The sequence below is a fragment of the Microtus pennsylvanicus genome, chromosome 12, assembly GCF_037038515.1.
Source record: "Microtus pennsylvanicus isolate mMicPen1 chromosome 12, mMicPen1.hap1, whole genome shotgun sequence".
Lineage (NCBI taxonomy): Eukaryota > Metazoa > Chordata > Mammalia > Rodentia > Cricetidae > Microtus > Microtus pennsylvanicus.
Genome location: NC_134590.1, coordinates 74,319,525 through 74,332,240, shown reverse-complemented (window position 1 = coordinate 74,332,240; position 12,716 = coordinate 74,319,525). Strand labels below are relative to the sequence as shown.

The following is a 12,716-nucleotide window of genomic DNA, read 5'->3' as shown; positions in this document are numbered from 1 at the left end:
GACTTACATATTAAAATACTTATTCAGAAATTTTCAATTATATAAAGATGATTGTTGGCTCTGGTAATTTTATTATGCAGTAATCTCTTCAATTTATTCCTGATGGACTGTCTCATTTCATAGCACAGCCAGGCCTTAAACTCCCATTGTTCTGTGTTAGCCTGCAGAGTGCTAGTTTCACAGGAGTTCAGCACCACACCCAGCTGCTCGTGAAAAAAGTTTATTCTTTTGTTTGAAATGTACCCTCTACCAGAATCCACCACCCTACTCTCAACTTCTATAACATCAACTTTTAGAATGTGAACCTGGAAGTGATATTACCTAGGGATAGAGGGATTAACTGTGTGCAGCTTATTCCATATGAAAGACTGTTTGGTGGTACACTCATGTGCAGAAAGTGTTGGGCTTTCCTCCTCCTCAAAGACTGAATAAGATCCCAGATACATACAACATCCTTTATTTTTATGCCATGATCACCAAAGTACTTACAACCTTAGGGGTTGGGGGGTTATTTTGGCTTGTGGTTTCACTCTGAAGGAAGGATGAAAGAGCTCATAGCAGCAGGAAAGATTAGAAGACCTCCTCACATCGTTATAGGTCCACCCCAGTTATCATCTCCTAAAGGGTCTGCACTGCAGATTCGCAAAGGTCGATATAAATTGGTGACTAGATATTCAAACTACTGCATTTAAAATTACTTTCAGATCCAAACTATTTCAGTGCTTTTGTGTCATATTAACGAACTCACTCCCTGGGCCAATGCCACCAGCAGTTCTGTACTTCCAACTGCTAATTTTGCCATTTCAATCCCATGTTTACATCTTTGGGAATTTTTAAGTTGAGCTTTGAATATGGTGTGAAGTAATTATCTAATATAATTACTTTGTGTATCAATATCCAATTTATATGTTATTATTCATTTAAGAGACTAGTTATTGTACATCGTGTATTAGAATTGTTGTTGAAAATCAATTGGTCAGAAGTGTATTCACTTTTGAACTCAATTCTGTTTTAATGATCTGTGTCTGGTTTTAATGTTAGTATTATATTCTTTTGAATATTTGTATTCTTTACTACTCACTTTTAAAACAATGTTTGAAAGACAAGATATTATGATGAGTCAGTATTGACTTTGTATGACTAACATTTTAAAACATATTCGCAAAAACCAGTCGACACATGCAGCTGTACTGTGGATTGTTAGAATCTGCAAATCCAAACATCCTTCAGCAGACAAAACTACGTTTGGGTAACTCCCCAAGACAGAACTCTACAGACATAAAAGGTGAAAACTTTAGCATACATATCCAGATTAGATAAGTCTCAAAGACATTGCACTGACTAGTGGATTAAACTCAGTATTTTAAAAGGTGACAATGGTTTACAGTCGTTTAAATATTTCTTCTTTCAATGCAATAATTTTTATTCAACTAAGATTTCATTTTATATACATCAACCTATTTTAGTTGCTATAGATCATTCACATTATAATTTACAGAATTATATCTAAGTCATCTGGATCCTCAGTATGCACACTTCATTTGCTGTCTTGACTTTGTGTCATCTCTGGGTGATATGCATCAGTCACTCTTCTCATCTGATAGCTTATGTTCTTACTTATTTCTGTCAGTTTCTGCAACCTGCCATTCTTCTTTTCAATTATGTTTAGTTTTCATGTCTGAAACAGATTTGGGTATCTGGTTGAGTTGGGTTTGGTTATATCTCTAAAAGCCTCCCATACCTCCTTACATATAATTATTATATTTTAAACCCCTTATCATATGCAGACGTTCCTATTGTGATCTTTTATGTGTATGACTTACTTGCCAATCTTTAAGAGCAGCTCGAACTCCTAATTATGTAGAGCAAGACCAATAGACAGATGTGTTAGTTGGCAGCTGGACATACTGGGTGTAATTTGAACTGCAATAAGATATATTTCAGACACAAAATATGTTTGTAATTAGATATCTAAAACCTGCTAATGGTGAGTCATAGGAATTAAAAAGAAACTTTTTTTCACTTATTTGGTATTTGGGGTCTCGGTGAGCAACATCTTTTTTTTTTCCTTTTTTTTATTGATAAAAGGAGAATAAAGAAAAGAAAGAAAAAAAAACAAATTTCCACCTCCTCCCAGCCTCCCATTTCCCTCCCCCTCCTCCCATTCTTCTCCCCCTCCTCCCACCCCTCTCCCCTTCCCCCCACTCTTCTCCCCCTCCCTCTCCAGTCCAAAGAGCAGTCAGGGTTCCCTGCCCTGTGGTAAGTCCTAGGTCCTCCCCCCTCCGTCCATATCTAGGAAGGTGAACATCCAAACTGGCTAGGCTCCCACAAAGCCAGTACATTGCGTTGGATCAAAACCACGTGCCATTGTCCTTGGCGTCTCATCAGCCCTCATTGTTCGTCATGTTCAGAGAGTCCAGTTTTATCCCATGCTTTTTTTGGTAATAGTCCAGCTGGCCTTGGTGAGCTCCCAGTAGATCAGCTCCACTGTCTCAGTGGGTGGGTGCACCCCTCGTGGTCCCGACTTCTTTGCTCATGTTCTCCCTCCTTCTGCTCCTCCTTGGGACCTTGGGAGCTCTATCCAGTGTTCCAGTGTGGGTCTCTGTCTCTATCTCCATCCATTGCCAGATGAAAGTTCTAGGATGATATGCATGATATTCGTCAGTATTGCTCTAGGATAGGGTCATTTCAGGTTCCCTATCCTCAGCTGCCCAAGGAACTAACTGGGGGCCTCAGCTTGGGCACCAACATCTTATCATGAAATATGTTTGGAACAATGACCAATGACTGGCCTTCAATGTCTAGCAAAGGCTACTGACAGAGTGCTTGTGTATAATACTCCTCTCTTCAGATGGGCATAAAATTCACTTGTCAAATTGCTTTATTGCTTTCATTAAATTGTCCTTATAATTGTGTGTGTGTGTGTGTTTGTATGCTCTATGTACCTGTACACACTCATGTATATGAATGTGCATGGATTGCTACTGCCTTTGTATGAAGGTCAGAGGACAGCTTTAGTTCTCAGTCTTTTCCTTTTACTGTGTGTGAAGTCCTGTCTTGTTTTTGTTTCTCAGCCAGCCTGGCCTATATGTTTCAGGGGCTCTTCCATCCCTATCTCCCATATCCCAATAGGAGTCCTATGCGTTTACATTTACATCAGTTGTGAAGATTCAAACTCTTGTCCTCTTGCTTGCAAGGCAAGCACTTTTACCCATCTCCCTAGTCCCACTCTCATAATCATAAGGTAGAACATCATTAATGTATCCAGTGAGATGGTGTAGAGGGTTGAAGTAATTATCACACAAACTTGGAATCCTAAAACCCACATAAAAGTAGAAAGAAAGAATCAATGCCACAAAATTATTTCTGACATTCATATCACATATATGCTATGGTCCTTGAACTCATATGTATACACACATACCCAACATAACCCAAAGAAGAATAAATTAAAGAAAAGAATACATAATCTGTTTGAGAGAACCTTATGTTGATATAAACCACGTAAGTAGCTTGGTGTCTAGAAGACAAGGAAGTAAATATGAGATTCCCAAGGAAAACTGAACCTATGTTTTGCTAGCAAGGTCAATTGGCTATCAGAATGTTTCTTTGTGGGTAAATATCCTTCAAGTTCAAAAATTGTTTCCAGGGTGTCAGAAATCATGCTACCATTCACTTTCCTAGTTACCATACATGTAAAGTTTTCAGTTTTAAAATATTCCAAATATATCATAAAGGTATCTGCATTGTGATTTTGGAACCGCTGTGTTTTCTTTCATAGAGGGTTCTGAAAATCAATAGTCCAAAGGGAAAGTCTAGTTTTCTATTATTAAGAAGCTAAAAGGACCATCTTATTATATGAATATTTCATTCACCTCATATTTATTCCTAAAAAACTTCTCAGAGTCCCAGCCTGGAAACTCTTTTTTCTCACCTTGGACCACTCCATGTCAATCCCTCTTTGAAGTGATTGCTTGGCAAATAAAGTTTAACTTACACTATGCGTGTCTCCTGAATAAATTCTTTCTTTCAAAAACAGGGAATAATAAAGAGACTACCAGTAACAGTTTGTTAGACCAGCGGCAGGAAAGATGGTCACGACAACAGACAGGACCTTCCACTTTGTGTTGGTCCTAACTCATTTCTTAGAATTTTGAATGTTTTTCAAGGGATGTGGTGCTTTAGTGTTCAGCCACTGCTACAAATATTCCCAAGGATAAAATGATGTTTTCTTTTTTCCCTCTCAAGACACTGCGGGAAATAAGGACAAACTGTCTTGTGCCTTTCTCAGGCCTGATCTCAGTTTTCTGCCTGTAACTTATTTATTTCACAAGGATCAAAGTCGTTTTGACCTCCTCTTCCCAGAAAACTTCATGGCTCCCATTATTGTTAGACATGTAGAGCATATGATTGGATTTCTGAAAGTACAGATCTCTGAGTGTCATGTGTATGAGTGTCCATTTTTTTCTATCAAACTAATTGTTGTTACTGAGGCTTAGAAACAAAGGGGGAGCGTTTTAGAATGCTGTGATTGATGCAGTATTAAGAGGAGGCTATACAATCTTCTGCTCAGAGTTCTAAATAAAGAATTGATTCTTAGTCACAGGATATTTTCAGCATATTTATTCTTTGGAAAGAATCAGGAAAATATGTTCTTTGTTAATTCTGAAAATTCCTTCCATTTCTCTGGTGCCTCGAGCATATTAATAAAATTATAAATTTGTGTGTTTCTTTTTCAGTTCTTAGACAGAGAATATTGGTTCTTCGTGCATTCACGCACAGTGTGTCATGTGTTAACCATAGGATGGACTTGTTCATTTGCTTGTTTCCCAGACATTACTGCGACAAAGTTAGAAGTAGTCTGATAATTTTAACTTGACATGGAGGTTTGTACTTGTTGTTCTAGTATTTAGAAAGAGCATTTATCACCTTAGGTATTGTTTTTCTTGTGTTGATGCCATTACACAGTACTTACTCTTGCTGATGGTCTTAGGTGATGGACAATGTCATCATTTGAGTGTCTATGGTGATTTCTAGCCTCTTGCCTAGATGTAATATGTTCCAGTAAATGAAACTTGAGCATAGCAGTGTGTGTCAGCATAAGGTCAGGGCACTTTGCTGTCCATTTAAGAGTCTTTAACTCTGTCTTATTAACAAATAGCTTTTAAGATGTTGCTATCTTTAAAACTTGGAGTCCATGGTTAGGAAATATGAGCCAAACTCATGTGTTAATAACCTTTCATATTATTTCACGAATTAGTCTATTGTGCCTCATATAGAAACTATGGTACACAAAAGGTTTTACCTCAGGCAGGCTTAAAAAGATACCAGAATACTTAGGATTCCTGAAATTAACTTAGAAACCACATAAATAGCTTCAAGGAAACCACCTTTAAAAACTGAAGTGCAGTAGCACATTCCTTTGCTAAAATTTCTGCTAATAATCTATTTAAAATATTCAGTAAAAGTGAAGCTAAAATGGAATTTAAACATCAACTTAAGAACTACAAGAGATTTTGCATTCAGGAACAGGCTCAGTTCTCTTTCATATCTTGCAAAAGAAATATCTGTAAAGCAAAACTGATAGATTTGTCTATATGTCAGGATAAGGTTTTGAATATACTGAAGGAAAATGTGAGAATGTGAAAAGAATGCTGCAGTGAGAGACAAGATGCTTATTATTAGCAAGGTACAGCAAGGAATTGGAAGTCTACAAGTCAATAAATGACAGGGTACATAACAAAAAAGATAAGTAGTAAAGTATGCTCAAAAGGGCCTAAGAACATCTAATAAGCCTCAGAGTCTATTGATCAAGAAAAACTTGTCATATGGGCCCAGGAACAAGCTATATTCCAAAATGGCTGAAAAAAGGCAAAGAAGTTAAGCACTATAAATGTCTTCTGTTGAAAATAAATTTCACACAAGATTGATATGATCTTTGATGCCATTGATTGCAAAAATGCTATTACTAATATAAACTGAATAAACCATAAAGCCAATAAAAATACATGCATATGTTTAATATTCATGAAAGATATTTGTCAAAATAATATTATAGCAGCAAAACCAGAAAGGTTTCCTGGTTATCATATGAATCACTTAATACATATTATATTCACACAGAAAATAAATACAGTGAAGTGAAATGTATGAGCCAGCGAGGTCCCAATATGCTTTTAAAAAATGTTGAAGAAAGACGAAAGAGAGACTATGTAGTTTAATAACAGTTGAATAAGTGTCGCAAGGAAGCAGAACTTGCCTGTGGTGATAACAGCTATGGAAGGAAAATGTAACAGAAAGGAACATAGGGGTGCTGAAGATACAATGTGCATGGTCATTTAGGCATATTCTTCATTCAATGATTGAATCCCAATATCCTATGCATTTTGATTTTAAAAAGAATTATTTAAAATAAGCCTTATATCTATGTCTAGTTTAACTCAAGGAGAAAAATAGCATACCTGTTGTTTTGCTTGATGACTTTCCATATATCATACTTAAAGATACATCACGTTTGAACCAAAATGGAAGTTTTTTAATGTAGTTTTTAGTTAACTTCCTTGAATTTACAATTAATAAATTATAGAATTTATTCTTTCTTAGCGAGCTGTCAATAAAATAATAATGAGTAATACTTTATATTTATTGCAATATGTAATATTCTTCCAGGTCTATTGGCACATGCCTGCAATCCCAGAACTCAGGTTTGAGGTCAGCCTGAACTCCAAAGTGTTCAAAGCACGGCTGTTTATGGAAATTGTCACAAAGATATTTTGTTGATAGAGACAGTGTCTATAATTAGTTGACTTTAGGGAAAATTATATTTTATGTGGATCTTTTAAAATATCATGTGGAGTACAGGTTAGTGATGTTTTTTAAATTGATATCTTGACATACTTTATATATATATATGTATTATCATTAGAATCTTTATTATTCCTCATGAATTACTCTGAAATGTACTGAAAATTAAATAAAAATAAAGTTGAGTCACTGACAGTGATGCAATGGAAAATTTGCCATCAATAATTCATCATCCCTTGAAGTTTTAATTGAGCTCTCTAAAACATTTCACCATCTTTCAATAAGGTATAAAATAAATGTGAAAAGTCATCTTACAGATTTCTCAGAATTACTATAAATTAAGCTGATTGGAGAAAACAGGATTTTAAAAAAAAATTCTCACTTCATCAGAATAGCAACGAGTAGCAGAAGAGATTGCTCAGTCATTTAAAGTTACCTTTGTCAAAAATTTTCTCATTCTTATGTTTATTTCTAGATATTATGGGTCTAGTTGAGCTTTGTTTTCTTTTCTTTTCCTTTCTTATTTCTTCACTTCTCTCTTTCTGTAGAAGTCAGAGGGATATATCATGCTGATTTGGATATATATATATCCAAATATATATATATATATGTATATATATATATATATATATATATATATATATATATATATATATATATATATATATATATATATATCTTACTCCTTGATTAAAGTGTTCATTATACTTAAGTGTTTTCTGGTGACAGATTTAGGATTTTCTAAGTACAGAATCATGTTTCCTGCAAGTAGAACTGGTTTGATTTCTTTATTTCTCCTACTTGATCCCCTGCTGTTTCTTTACTTTGCTTTATCGCTCCAGCTAAGACTTCGAGCACTCTGTTGAATAGAAATGGAAATAATAGTTACCTTCATTTCAAGCATTCATAGTGGTAGTTTCCTCCTTTCCTACCCTCAATTCTGTCTTACTTTGTCAATCTCTTTTCTCTGGATCCATGTCTGCTCGCCTTTGCTCTCAGGGAAGTTGTAATGTCTGGAGCCCTGGCTGCTTGCTCTTTGCAGGACTGTCAAATGTGTGTCTCTATCTTTCTCTGCAGCTCCATCATCTTTTTATGATTTACAATGCTCTTCCACCATAGATTGGTTTCTGTTATTCTGGTTGTTTGCATTTACCACACAATTCAGAGGCAGCTTATAATTCCAAATGACTACAAGTGATATTAGATAAATATCCTCAAGTCAAGAATCAATGAACCATCAATATCTTCCCAAGAATAACAGACAAATACAATGTTTTTATCCAGCCATTTAGTAAGAAGAATCTTATCTCACTAAGTTTTGACAGAAATCATTTGATACTGTATAGATTCATCCTATAACTAGAACCTAGACTAACAGGAGCTTGATGGTAGCATTTTGAAAAAGTAGCATACACAATCGATGAAAAAGCTGATAATTTTTGTGATTTGTAGGAGATAGTTGTAAGGAAATAAAAGACAATTGAAAATAGCTGGAGATGTCATATTTGATAAAAGACTGTTATCTAAAATCTTTACAGAATGCACAGATCTCAATCGTGAGAAAATAAACAGCTCAATTAAAAAGTGAATCAAGAGCCCTAACAGATAATTCATCAGAAACAATATGAAGATTTCAAATACGTGTGTGGAAGCATACTCCATAGCATACATTATCAGAAAATATGAATTAGTATAAGGGGATAACACTGCATTTCTCTCTTAATGATTAAATTCCACAACTAACAACAACAAATTTTATAGATATGAAACAACAGAAACTTTCATTTATTGTTGATTCCAAATCCTTGTGTAGTCATTTTAGAAACTGTTTGTACAAAACTAAGCCTATTGTTGTAATAGGGGATGTAAAGAATTATCTATATTTCCAGTATATTTCCTGATGAAGTGAGAGTGGGCTGGTACCTTGGTAACAAAAGGTGTGCTGGTATACTAGAAGAGAACTTATCACACAGTTCTGACTAATTCATCTCATAGCTATATCTATGCATGTTGATTTATAAAGAAACTGTTGTATAAAATGAGACATACTGTAAAATTCCAACACATGACATTCCATAAAAAGAAAACAATAAAAATTGTAATCATATGGTTAAAGATGAGCATGAGTTGAAATGTTAAACTCAAGGCTGAAAGTGTGTAAACTCTCGAATGATGATATAATGGTCAATACGTTTACTATTTCATTTTCCAAACCTATAGAATTGTGAAGAAAAAGAGTGAGTTTTAGTGTAAACTATGGACTTCAAGTATAATGTCTCAAGGTATGTTAATTAACTGTAACAAATGATCACTCTAATAGGAAATATTGATCACATTGGAGGTCGTGCATGATTGAGGCAGAAGGTACATGCAAAATTTCTGTACTTTTTCCTCAGTTTAACTCTGAACCTAAAACTGATGTGGCAAAGAATCTTTAAAATAAAAAGTATTTTGTAGGAAGCAAATATATTATGTTGATATAATCTAAATTGTTAATTATTCTGCTCGATATTTACATATAAAAAACTAAGAAACATTTTATAATTAAATCAAAGAAGATAGTGATCACACCATGATAAAGTTATGGGTTTTGAGAGTTTAGAAATTATTTCATTTGATAAAGCAATATAAAGGGGAACTGGAAGTAGCCATAAGCTGAAATATACTTGAATATTCAAGACCAGAAATCTGTAGCAGCAGGTTCTTTGCTGCGAATTTATAAGCAATGACCTATATCTGGAACATGCTCCTATTTTAGGTATACATGTCCTCATCAGGAAGTTATACACGTTTTATATTTAAATTCTTATTTTACAATGTAATACTCATTTTCAACACCCATTTATCCTGAAATTATTCATGAAGTAATTTTAAACATTTTCAGAAATGTATACATGACAACATTATTCAGAGAGCTAATGTTAATGCCTGCTTCTCTTGGTGTAGTAGAGGTCAAGATGGTCCTTGTAAATAATTTTTGAACAAAATTACTCAAGAAATAGAGGACAAAGGTCCTATTCTCCCTACGGAGTCTGATAGACTCAAAGCAAATGATATGAACAAAGACAGTGGGGCATGTCTGATACAAATTGGCACAAGAAACTCACTGGAATGAAGGATAAAAAACAGGTTATGTTTACTAAGCAATTGTTTTGCCAAAAACAAAAGCTCTCTGAGTCCACATTTTAAGAAGTGTAGAGGTGTTTGGTATTAAAATATGCAGGGCTCATCCCTGAGTAAGACTATTGATGTTGTTACTCTGCCAACAGCCTGAATGCCACCTTTTAGCACCATAAAGCTAGCCAGAAAGGAAAATGTCTTCCAGTCAGTTTCAGAGTAATTTTCTGTTCTGAAATTATAGTGTATGAAGTTTTCAGCAACAGAGTCTTAACATTTAGTTATGATAGGTTACCACTAGCAATGGCAATAACTTCTGTGGCTTTAGATGCTTTTAGAGGATCTCTGACCAAAAGTGATAGGGAGGTTTTCCATCCTTTGCAGTGAGGTTTTCCATTAACAATCAATGTCTCTGGAAAGAACATTGACCGATCATGTAGGGATCTCTATGCAATCTCCACTCTTAGCTGAGGAACTATAAGTAGGTAGTTGATGGTTGCTACAAGAGACAGTCACTTTTTGGTGTTGATATGTTGCTGGGATTCAGTTGATCTAGTATATAGCTACATTCATGAGTATATGGGTAGAAATACATAAACTTGGTGGGTGCAAAAAAAAATTTAAAGAAGTAGGCATGAATATCCTGGGGAGTCTGACATATTAGAAGTGAGTCATGTATTTTTATGATAAAAATAAACTATATGCACATATGACTTACTCAAAGAATAGGGAAAATTTTAGGGAAAACATGGCTATTGTGGCATACTCTCCTTTGGGTTGAAACAGACATTCTTGTTTTTCAGAGTAATTATTAAAAATCACAATTAAAAAAAGTGAAGACATGTCCAGAAAATAAAGAGAAAGGAAAGGCTAACCACAATGTTCTGTCTAGGTCCTTGGAGAACTTTGGACAATAGAGCCCTATCTAACGAGTTCAGCCACACAAGGAAGACATGTTGAGGAATTTCATCACTGTTACCTAAATAAAAATTTCAGTGAGATTATGTATCTAGTCTCACTATTCTTCATCAGTGAACTCTCGGCTCATTTAAGTTATGGTTCTGGCTCAGAAGTCTCTAAACAGAGAGGTACCCCATATGCATGTGATAAAAAACTAGTAATAAAAAATGCCACAGTCTATTTATATGTGGATGAATGCTTATGACTAGCTCAGTTGGTAGAACATGAGACTCTTAATCACAGGGTCATGGTTGTAAGTCCCACATTGGGTATTGAAGGAGAAGGCAGAATTTTTTGGGAGCCGCCTAAATGGTGACCACAATCCAGATGACGGGGAAGAGGGAACCTCCAACATGGTAAAAAGAAGCTGCCAAGAAGAAAAGACAGAAGAAGGTCAAAGGGGCTATGTCAGCAGTGCAACAAGAACCTGATTGTTGTAAAAAGGCCACTTGTTTGTTCCTGGCTGCCCCGAACCAAATTAATCACATAGAAGCTGTATTAATTACAACACTGCTTGGCCTATTCACATATGTATATTTCTAGCTCACTCTTATCTCTTAACTTAACCCATTTCTATTTTTTTATATTTTACAATGACCCTCCCTCAGTTCTAATATGTGACCTGATTCCCAATGGTGTTTTCCCCAAAGAACAAGAGTGTGAATACCCACCCCAGAAGATGGGCAAACAGCTGCTTGGAGAAACTACAAGTTAAGAAAAGAAAGCATTAGATCAGCCTAGTGAAGAGACTTGGAATGACATCGAAGAAGCTGCAGAAGTTCATCAACAAGTTAGAAAATATGTTATGAGCTGGCTCAAACTGAAAGACTGTTGTCAAAAAATAATAAAAAATAATTGATTAAATGCAGGCCTAGCATTTTACGCTGGGTGTTCTCTCAAAAACTGTCCTGTACATTATACTCCCAACGCTGGTGACACAACAGACTTAAAGTATGGTGAGGTCTGTAAGATAGACTTTGAAACACATATAAGTGGTAGAATAATTGTGATTTTATTGCTACTTTTAATCCCATTTATATTATTAACTTTAATAATATAAATGTGTTATATTTTTACAAGTTATATAAGATGCTACTCATACTAGAATAAAGTGTGCTGGGATCATTGTTTGTCTCTGTGATATTGGTAAAGCCAATCAAGAAGCTATGGAATCCTATGAAGTAGAAACAGATAGGAAGAATTATCAAGTGAAACCCACCTGTAGTCTAAAGGGACTTATAGAACATATGCTGGGAAAACAGTACCCATTGTAAAAGGAGAGGAAGCTATAAGAATGGAGGATGGAGAGGTGTATGCCATTAAGACCTTTGGTTTCCAAAAGAATGTGGAAAATATATGTCCATCAGAATTGTCTATAACTCACCACACTTCACATGGAAGGTAACGCAGATCCTGAGCACCTTGAGGACTACCAGTTAGTTCTGGATGATGAAAGATGTACCTAATTGACACCTGTCATTTTAGAAGGCAAACATTTAGCTGCTGCTGAAAGTCTGTCACAGCTCTCTTTCCTTCTGTTTTAGTCATAAGCAATATTTCAAAATGTGAATGTTCTGTCAATCTTAGTTTGGAGCAGTCCCAGAGGCAACCTGATGTCATGTATCATTTAAAAAAAAAACTGTAAGGTGTTTTTCACCCCTCTCTTAGTTAGTGCATTATATTTAGTTTTGTTTGTTGATTCATTTTCCTCAACTAAGCTATTTTTCCAACTAAGTATCTGGTCCTCAATACCTAAGTAACTGGTCTCTCTGTTTTTCCTACCGATAGTCTACCTTTGGAATATCTTAAGAGAGTAGGAGTGTTCTAGCTCTTTG

At 35.2% G+C, this 12,716-nt stretch overlaps 1 pseudogene; it reads left to right on the top strand.

Annotated features, from left to right (window-relative positions):
- The first annotated feature begins 542 nt into the window (after positions 1-542).
- On the top strand, positions 543-12,286 carry LOC142832397 (methionine aminopeptidase 2-like; annotated as a pseudogene).
- The last annotated feature ends 430 nt before the right edge of the window (positions 12,287-12,716 follow it).